General features: G+C 46.3%; 1 protein-coding gene across 2 annotated transcripts in view; it reads left to right on the top strand.

Annotated features, from left to right (window-relative positions):
• The first annotated feature begins 261 nt into the window (after window positions 1-261).
• Window positions 262-10,657, top strand: part of CAMKV (CaM kinase like vesicle associated) — a 62,485-nt gene continuing 52,089 nt past the window's right edge. The window contains exon 1 of one of the 2 annotated variants that reach the window (XM_081851340.1): window positions 262-573. The gene's annotated coding sequence lies outside the window, so the exon portion shown is untranslated. Of the gene's footprint in view, window positions 574-1,881; window positions 1,999-10,657 lie in introns of those variants that run through there. The other variant, XM_081851341.1, reaches the window with a different exon arrangement.

Genomic DNA, 10,657 nt, shown 5'->3' with positions numbered 1-10,657 from the left:
TACGTCACTGTAATGAACAGAGTTTCATGGAAAGGCTTTTCTCTTGGGACAGATCAGGTTGGTCAGGAATATGATGCGCGTCTTCCTAGTTTTCCCTCTCTAAACCAGCCTGGGAGATGATTTTGTCCCGGACCTGGAGAAGGTAACCCGGGCAGGGCCCAGGATCAATTGTTAAAAGTAGTGGGAGGGGCGTAAAGTTTCCGGGTGACGTCAGTCGCCCGTGGCCCCACCCTTCCTGGGCGGGCCCTTGTCAGTTTCATCCTTTGTAACTTTCCCACTTGGAACTCAACTGAGATGCTCAACTTGCGAGGAGCCGCGGAGCACCGAGCGCTCTCGGCTCCATCTTCAGTCGACGGGATCCTACGGCGGATTCGGACGCCACATCTCGCCTTGCAACCCTGCAGCCACCCTCGCCCCGGGAAGAGCCGGGCGGGCTATTGAGGAGGGCCGATCACCACGGGGAGGGCGAGAAGTCCCCGTTGCGAGAAATAGGGCAGCTCCCCCCCCCCCGCCGCCGCCACCGGAACGCTTCCCACCCCTCTGATCCCTTCCAGCGGCAGAGCAGATTTGCAGGTGGGTCTTGGCGCGGCGCGGGGCCCCCGTGGCTTGCTGCAGTGAGGCGAGGGGAGGAGGGCCCCTGCTGGAGCCTTGGCGCCGGAGCCGGCTAGGAAGACACCCGGGCATGTGCAAGCTTTCCCTCGCGGGGTTCTGAGGCTGCGGCTGCAAGGGGGAAAGCTTGCGCGTTGGGAAGTAGCCGCCTGTCCCGCCGCGGAGCTTGGGGAGAAAGTGGCTTCCCTGCGGCGATCCAACCTGTGGGGTCGACCGGGCTGCGCGCGAACGCTCCCCTTCGTTGCCGCCGTGAATTGCTCGGAGTGTTTCTGCGCTGCACCTTCACTTCGGCAAAGTGACTCCGAGCTGAGTAATTGCGGATCTTCATTCCCGCACCCACCCACCCACTCGCGCTGTCTTGATTTCCCCAGCCCGTGCAGTGAGCGCGCGCACACATTCAAATATTAATTGGAGGGGGGGGGTCTGCGCGCGAAAAGGGGGTTCAGAGTGGGACGGGGGCGGTGGAGTCAGGAGGCTAGCGGAGGGTTAAGAAAAGGAGCAAGCTCAGACCCCACGTGGAAGTCGATCTGCAGCTGCTGCAAAAGGAACGGGCGTCTGGTCCCTTTGCTGCTCGGTGCGCGCGCCCACCCTCTCCCGCGGCCATCGGGGATTCTCGCTTGGGCCCGGGGCAGAAAGAGGCACGTCGCCCTCTGTGGGGCGGGAGGTGCCGTCGTCGTCTGCGCGCTTCTCCTGGGAGAGACTCGGCGAGGCTGGCTTCCCAGCCTTGCGCAGAGAGCGATGGAGGCGCGGCGCGGGGTAGGGGCAGCTCGGATTCGGGCTGGCCACGCGGCAGATGCGGGGGGTCTGCTTCCGAGTCGGGCGTCCCCTCCTCCCACTGAGACTCTTTAGGGGTCCTTTACTCCCGTGGCAGAGAGAGGAGGCAAAGCTTCCTCGGCTTCACTTTCCCCAGGCAATCCATGCGCGCGCACGGGGCTGGTGGAAGCAACGTACAGGTTGCAGCTACGCACTTGCAAGTTTCGTGCCTCGAGAAAGGTTGGTGCTGCTGGCTAGTCCGGATGGGACAATCTGCGGAAGCCCAACTGGAGCTGGTGGCATTAGCCGGCATTAGCAACTGTCATTCCACACGCACACATCAACTCTTTCTCGCTGCCGCCCGCTCCCCCTCTCCCCGGGCAGATTCTGCTATTTTGATTTCCTTTTCCCCGCCCATCAACTCGCTCTCTCGCGCTTATTTCCATGACAACAGCGAATGTCACAACTAAAAGATTCTGTCTTAATTGCAGGTTGGAGAGTGCGGGGGGGGGGGTTGTTTTGAGAACAGGAGTTTTTATGCTTCGATTCAGATCCAGGCTAAAGATGCCTCTAAAAAGGGAACGATCTCCCTAGACTAGAGGATCTGCGCTCAGACGGTGCTTGGGGAGGCATCTTGTAAGTTTAGCGGTTCTGTTTTGGCGCCCGGGTGCAGATGCTGCCCGCCTCCCCTGGCCTTGTGGGTGGGAAGCTCGACCTGCGTTTTCTCGCATATGTTCCTCGGGCTACGGCGTGTCCCTCGCTTTCTTGTCCTTCGTTACAGAAACCCCCGGGGTTGGAGTGCGCAGCGCCACCAGCGTTCGCTGTGGTTGGCAGAAGAGCGCCCGCGGGGCTGCGTTAGCAAACGGCACTCATCCGCTCAACTCCTTTGCCCTGGCTGTGGGTTTCTCTGTGTCTTTTTAATCACCCGATAAGCTGAGATTCGAAGGGGTGGCTGCTGAGGCTTTGAAATACAGTACCCCCAATATGCTCTCATATCCAGTTAACATTATTAAGATCCGTACAGAACTTAGAGTTCATTTTTAATAACAGAGTAGCCTTTTTGACTAGGGCTCCAGAGCATGGATAAAACAACTCACCAAGAAAACCTCTTCTATAGATATATATTTGGAGTGGGGTGTAAATATCATATGGCATTGTTTTGGACCAGCTCTGTAAATCTCTGCCTTCCACAAACATAAACATTGTGACTAGCCAAAATAAAAGATCCCCATTTTTTATTTTTTATTTTTGTTTTAAACCCTCAAACTGATGCCTGTATTGGGATATATTAAATTCATTCGCAGTCAGTTAAAACCCATATGATCCCAGTGTAGATGATCCCATAGGCCTCCTGCTTATATGGGCTTTTTCAGAGCCCCGTTGCCATATCCTAAAATCACATCCGCCTTAAACATACTAGATTACTTGATGTAGAACACCATGTCAAACTAGGGATACAAGAAGGGCTAATTCATGCCGAAGAGGGTGGAGCTCACTTCATATGCCTGTTGGCACCCTGAAAGAGGAAACTATGCCGTCTGAAACAGAGATCTCTTTCCTGCCAATTCGAATTGGATTCCTTTCCCACCTTTGCTGTATTAGCATCATTTGACTGAGCTAGGGATATTGGAGTTGCAGAAGAAGACTCCTTCCACCTCTGTGCCTCCCCAAATGCTCAGGGACTCTGAGCAAACCTTGTAAACAAAAGTAAGAGAACTCCATTTGGGCTCACCCCTAGGCTTTGGGTCCCAGCAGCTACAAAAGACATGCACTGTTTTCATTATCAGTAGTCGTGTGAACCAATTAAAGGATTTTTAGTTGATTGATCACCTGCCTCTTTAATTAGCAGATTAACTATAGCTAATTATAATGTGATTGAGTTTTCATATTACAAAACATCATTAATAGGTGCCAAAGAGCTACCACTTGTTCTTAAAAAGACTGTCTTTAATATTTTTCTTGTGACTCTTAAAGGTATTAACAGGATGAGATGAGTTGCAGTTACATACTAGAACCAAAATATTCTCAAAAGTGGACAAGTGTGCCATTAATCTGAAGTCGCCTGATTAAAAATTACACTCTCTGGTTACAATTGGCTCCTGGAAGCTTTAGATAATTGGTCTACTTATTAAAGCATGTGGCCCTTGCTGTCACGTTTCACTTTCCACAGAGCTGCCAATGAGCCCCTTCTGATTCCTCCCTGTGGAGCCCTGTGGCCAATGCCCATTGTTGGTCATTCCCAGAACTATGTTGGATTTGCTGCCTTCACAGTAATTGTGTGCCCCAAAAGACAATTCAGCTCAGAATTCCTTAAACCAAAAGGATATATAGTGGGGGGTTTTAAGTAAACACTTTAATGGATCATCTATTAAGGAATGAGCTTAGAAAACAAAACAAATAATGGCTGCACAGATGCACTTTTAAAATATAATATGTGGAGTCCAATCCTATGCATGTTTACTCAGAAGTTAGCCCCAGTGTCTTTTGTGTGGTTCACTCTCTGAGAAGTGTGCATAGGAGTGCAGCTTTAAGAATTAGTTGTGCAACAGTAGCACCTTCCTGCGACAATGAATATGGATCTTACTGAAAAATCTGCCACATGGGTGCAGACTCATAACATACATAACCGGTACATCCTCCCCACAGAATGTCCTTTCAGGTATATTTTATAAATGCTGGAAAGTTTCCGGAAGCCAAACCTTTCTTTAGCTTTCTGCTTCAGGACATCTGCTCCTTCTCCCTTACATTCTGAAAAGGAAAGAGGGCTCACCTAGTCTTACTAAGTTAATTGAAAGTTGGGTGCAAATGAATACAAGTGCATCTGGGCTCAAGATAAGAGAGAATCCTATGTTGGATGGAAATCAGTTTTTTTTAAAAAGTACAATGTTAGTCATGGCACCTTGTAAACAGAGAGAGATGGGGAACGCTTGAGCCAGCAAGTGCCGTTGCAGCAGATACACACACAATTCCTGGAATGGCCTGCACGTTGCCCTTTCAGCTATCATCTATGACTTGGCAGAGCTAGAATTCCCCAAACCCACCTCCCAGCCTATCGACTCAAATCCAAACAGACATGTGGAAAAACATGTCATCTTTCAAAATTCACATATGTTTTATAAAGATTTGTGAACAGGAATGGGCAAGTCACCTGGTGGTGTGTGCCTTTTCTGCAAAATCTGCCTGGATCCTTCAAGTTGTGTTTTCACATGCATTTCTTCATTAAGGGGTTAAGCATTGCTATGAGCCACAATGACTGCGTACTACTATCCACTATCAGAGGTAGAATGCTTTTGAATTCCAGTTGTTGAAGAGCACAAGTGGGAAGAGTGGTGTTGCACTCATGTCCTGGTTTGCAGGCTTTTTGTAGGGAATTGGTTGACCACACTGGAAAGCAGGTTGCTGAACAAGATAGGCCTTGGGGTCTGATCCCACTGGGATCTTTTTGTGTTCTTATGATTCCATAGGATTGGTCCCAAACTTGTTTGGCTGCACATTTTTTTTAAATTCATGAGCTTTCTGATATATCCCCTTCCTCCATCATCCTGCATTGTGAATGACAGTTGAGTTGTATTCATGCAGATGGATTGTGCAGTTGGCACATAAAATGGCTTCAATCACATGTGCAGATCCAGTGATCTCCTACTGTAATGGAGGGTGAGGGGAGGACCTGTTCTGCCCCTCATTTATTTTAAAGCCCAAACCTGTAGCTCAGCTTCACAAATCTTGGTGTATTTTGATTTCATGGCCCTGGGGTGCCTTCTTTCCCCCAAGGCGCTTAAGATAAATACTGCATACGGAGCTCTTGACGTATTTCACAGACAGAGTTCACTGTTGAGATGAAAAGCCTTCAGCTCAGGAATAGATTCAGGATGGAGACGATCTTTCTTTCCGCAGTTGAAAGAGGTTTGAAATAAAGGTGGCTGCTTTCGGTGGGTACATTTCATCCCACTTCTGCAGCCACTAAAGAGATTTTGCAAGTCCCTGTATTGTTTTAAAAAAAAACCCGACCAGAATTCAGAGTGAGTCAAAAGAAACGTGTGGGCAACACTTGCAATGGGAAGTGATGCCTCTCTAAAACCCATGCAAAACGCTCTTTTAAAACAATTCCCTTTCTCCAACCTCAGTTGGATGTTGGCATCCCTTTGGGGTAGAGAAATGCACAGGTAGGGAGAGATATTTGCTCCACGTAGCTGCCAGCAGATTGACTTACGTGGGGATACAATCCTTGCATTAACTTGGTTCTTTTCCTAAGTGTCTGGGAACACAAGAACATAGGAAGCATCACAGGAAGTCAAACCAATGCTCTCTTGATATCTGTCGTGTCTATACTGGCAAGAGGCTCTCGTATTGTTAAGGCCCATCTATAAACAGCAGTTTCCAGAAGATGTTTGAAAGAAGGCAGGGATGGTTCCTTGCAAAACTCTACAGGTAGAGAGTTCCAGCTGATCCTCAAGGGCTTGAGAAACACCAGAAGTGCTCCATCAGAGGATCTCAGTGGCAGAGGTGGAGCATAAGGAATCAGACGGTGCTTAAGGTAATGTTGGGTCCAAGCTGTTTAGGGCTTTGTAAATTAACACAAGGACCTTAAACCTGGCATGATAGCAAATCAGCAAGCAGTGCATATCTCTTGGCAGAATAGCATGCTGCCAGTAATCTGCTCTTGTGAGCAGTCTGGCTGCTGCATCCTGCACTAGCTGCAGCTTCTGGACCCCATACAAGGGCAGTCCCATAAAGGGCATTACAGGAGTCCAGTCTTGAGGTTGCAATGTATGGACCACTTTGGTCGGATTATTGCCCACCTCATCATTTCCCATTTAATGGAGAATCAAAGCCTTCAAGGAGAAGCAGAGGAAAGCCATCTTGGTGCCCAATCTGTGAACAGTTAATGTTGTGGGTCTGTTCAGATACTGCCAAGTCTGTGTGCTATCTCAGCACCTGGTGTGAAAACCACCAGCTCAGCCTGGCCTTGCTGGCATGCTTGAGTTCCTGACAGAGATAGGGTTTTGCCTAGGCAGGGGGAGAGCAAGGCAGAAGGGTTTGAAAAGATGTGACTTGCGGAAGATACAGATATACATGCATGTCAGTAATCTGCATATCTGTCTGCTTGCCTGTTCTGTTATTAAGATGTTGGGGAAGGGTTAATTAATTAATTATATATGCTTCAACTTTGATCCATCCTGGTTTATTAATATGCAAGGAAACATATGGTAAAGGGCTAAACTAAGGAGAACAGCCCATTTTTAATTGTCTAGGCCGGTGTTTCCCAACCTTGTGCCTCCAGCTGTTTTTGAACTACAACTCCCATCATCCCTGACTAGCAAGACCAGTGGCAAGGGATGATGGGAATTGTAGTCCAAAAACAGCTGGAGGCACAAGGTTGGGAAACACTGGTCTAGGCAATTGCTCTTTATTTATATAGTCAGCCCACTTGAGAGGATCCCTATGAAGCCCTGAGAATTTGGAATTTAGTAATGCTGTTGGCTTCCCTCCTCCTAGGGCAGTGGTTCTCAAGCTTTTTTCCCTGGGCCGCATTTTCAGAATAAAAATTTGCTTGCGCCTCTCACTTAATTTTTTATTGATAAGAAATACATTGGAAAGCAAAAAGTAACAACTCCTCGCAGTGCTTGATTTATAACATAGAACACAACTACTTAATAATGCGATCATGGGACATGCAGAAAGTATAAAAACAATGCAGCTACATTAGATCATGAATCATTCCCAGTGAGAGGTGTGAGCTTGCTTTTGCTGGGTAATCTCATTTATATTAGGTCTAATTTGAGACAAACAAACTCTTGTCTCCTCATCAACACAAAGAAGCTCTTTTCTCTTTTCTCATCTTTCATATTTGTCAGAATTGAAAATCCCTGTTCAGAACAATATGTCATGGAGAACTGTAAAAGAATAGCCAATGTGCTTGAAGAGAGGTGTGGACATATTTAAAATTATTTTGAGACTATACTATACTATACTATACTATACTATACTATACTGACATGTTGGCATGTTTCTTTGATTGTCCTTGAATCTTACTGCCACACTTGCCATCTTCTCCTGCCACACCAATGTGGCGTGCCACACCCTTTGTGAACCACTGTACTAGGGGAAAGCTATCACTCAGGGAGGGGGTCTGGGCCTCTGACACTTCACAATGAAACCTTTTGCTCCTATCTCTGAAACCGCAGATTAACATTGGAACTGAACCTTAGATAAACAAAGTTCCCACTTAGGATCAGCTCTACTAGGACATCAGGTGGCAGATTTTTGGGGTACTGGTACAGAAAAGCAAAATATCAATCAATAACTTAGTTTGATATATTTCCCAAAATGGGATCACCACTTGGATTTTCTGCCAGGCAGCAAAATGTCTCTAGTTATGATGACCAGCAGCAAGCTTGCTCAGTAGCATGTTACATATTTGATGCCTGCAGAGCCTCTGTCTTCATAAAGTCTATAGAAGTGGATTGTGCCTTTTCTTCTCGCCCAATCCTGGCAACAAACAATGTAAGACTTAATCCACAGGATGACTCCTGCATGGGATGTGATGGGTGCATAAAAGTGGCCATGTTTTGTTTGGAAAATTCCAGTGGGGTAGCGATATGACCTTTGTTACAGCAAAAACAAATGCCTTATTAGATAAGGTGTCACAAGACACCTTGAGGAAATGTTTATTTTAGCTGAAAGGATAATTCACAAATCACAAGCATAATTCACAAGTGGACTTTATGTCTGTGGATTTCAGGATGCAGGCTGGAGTGCTTATGGTAGTTCAAGATCAAAAAGGTCTATCTGATTGCTCACCTCCCTGTAAAAAAATTATTTCCTGTGATACAGGATTCACACTTGTTCAAGGCAGGTGCTCTGGGTCTGGGAATTCTGGCTGCAGTGACTCATTACAACTTGTTAAAAGAGGTCCAAAGGGAAGCCAGATTTGCAAATCTAAGGGCATGCAGCTATTTGAAATGAAACAGTCAAACTTAAAGTGGCTTCTCTCTTGGGTACAGATAATTTATAAACATGGCTGAAGATCAAATGTGCCAGCCGGCATCTGATCTGATCTTAAGGAAAATATCCCCCTAAAAATTCCTTCATGAAGCACTCAGCCATTTAAATTCAATCAAAGTCAATATATTGGCATAATGAGTGGTACAAATGTTGGCGAAGTGTGACAGAATGCTACATTTGTCCCCAAAAAAAACCTGCAATGGGAAACACGAAGTAGATAGGAACAACCTATACACAACAGATCTAAAGCCTTTTGCTGTGACCGGAATCTTGTGTGTGTGATTTAGGGAGGGTGGGCTCATTTATTCCACTTTGTAGCTTGTTTCGCTGATATACTCAACTGATTCTTGGAAAACTGATTCCATTTTAGGACTTTTATGTTCAGACTATAAATGTCAATTGCTTTGTTCAAGCTCATTTGTTCTCCTGAGGTACGTGATTCAGTTATGACTCGCATTACAAAGTATACTAGGTTGCCTGCCTGCTACCAGTTTTGTTTTTGTACACTGCTCTGTTAAAAAAAAAGTTTTCATGTTCTTCCCTGAAGATAGACTGATTTATTTTCAAGTTAATTGAGAGCCAATGTGATAACTCAATTAAAGAGTGTTATAGGTTTAAATCCCTGCTCAGCCATGATGTTCACTGAGCAACCTGGGGCTAGTTACTATGGTTGCTCTACATACTTACACATATTTATATGTCAGAGCTTTTTTCAAATAAACCTGAAAACCAGTTTGATTGGGCTGGGAGTGTTTCAGAGTCTCTGTGCAACCTTCGCTCCTCAGAGAAGGAGTGGAAGATGGATGCTTATTCTGAATAATTACTAGTGTTTTCTCAAACTGGGATGGCGGGACATTTTCCCAGGGCTCAGGTTCAGGTGGAAGAGCAGGCAAAGGCCAGGCCTAAATGGTACCATCACTCCATGACATTTGGAGTTTTCACGCCATGCCTTTACTTGTCTGTAATGTGCATATCATGTGCGGGTGGTGTGTTGAGTCTCCCGCTTTCTAGCTCAGCATGGCATGCTGGTCTAATTGTGTGGGAAGTGAAACATCACGTGGCACATGGCATGGAAGGGATTTTTATTTGTCTGCCAGAGCGGTTTGTGCAGTGGCCAGAAGGCCAAGCTTATGAAAACAGTCTAGCCTTCTTGCTACCTATCATGGTCTGTAAAAGCGCTTGCACAAAGGGAGGGAGTCCAAGGTTCCCTGTGCAAGGTAGCTATATTAATTAAGGGAAGAGCGTATGGAAACAATAGGCAACCTTTCAATGCTGCCTGTCTCTCTTGATATATGATGCTTTCACAACACACACACACATACACACCACAGTAGACTACTGTGTAGCAGAGATGGCAAGCCTGTGGCCTCCAGATGTTGTACTCCAACACCTGCATCCCTAACACCAGGCCATGCTGGATGGGCCTGATTGAAGTTGGGAGCCCAGCAATATCTGAACGGTCATGGGTTCCCCATTCCTGATGCAGAGCAAACACCACACTTGTCAACATTACACTCCAGTTTCTAAACTGGCACCTAGCAATGCGGTAAGTGTAACATTTAGACCTAGCTGAAGACCAGGTAGTATCTGGAGGACTGAGGGAACACAGTCAGGGCGTACTGTTCTTGCTTCCTCTCTGGCACAGCTGTTAGGCGCCAGGATCACTTGCTAAGCAGCTGCTGCCAATTCCATCCTTTCCCCCAATCCTTGTATGTGGCAGTCATGCAGAAGGCGGTGGAAGGAAAGGCAAAGCCCAGAGAGAATTCTCTCAGCAACCATGAGAGCTAGGTGGGGGTAGGTGTGCCTCTTGCAGTTATTAATATTGCACATTTGGAGCAATAGGATGAATAAAAACCTGACTCTTCTTGGAATAAAAATTGTCCAGACCAAAAATATGGTTCCAAAGCTTTAATAACAGAACTTTCTTCAAAACAGACTTACAGCAATAGCGATACATTCGAATAGTTGCATAAAACCATGTGCTTGTCCAAGCAAATGTACATCTTCTTAGAAATGTAAAATTACTCCAAACAGAACTGAAATCAAACTTATTTCTCTCCATGCAGCCTGCATTCCAGCCTGAGGCTGTTCTCTCCAGGAGAGAATCATCAGCGCAAGGTGGCTTGAGAACAAAGACAACTCCCACAAAATGGAGATTTGCAACTGAATACCCCTCCCATGTAATCTAAGTTAAACAGCACATAAGAGAGTAGCAGAGATACATTCTCAGTTAATTATCAGCCTGTTTGGTGCTCAGAGAGCTTCACTGGAAATTTCCATGCTCCTTTTA

The sequence above is a fragment of the Podarcis erhardii genome (genome assembly GCF_964252035.2).
Source record: "Podarcis erhardii genome assembly, chromosome: 2".
Classification (NCBI taxonomy): domain Eukaryota; kingdom Metazoa; phylum Chordata; class Lepidosauria; order Squamata; family Lacertidae; genus Podarcis; species Podarcis erhardii.
The sequence above is the reverse complement of the archived record's forward strand: the minus strand, read 5'-3'. Positions and strand labels throughout refer to the sequence as shown.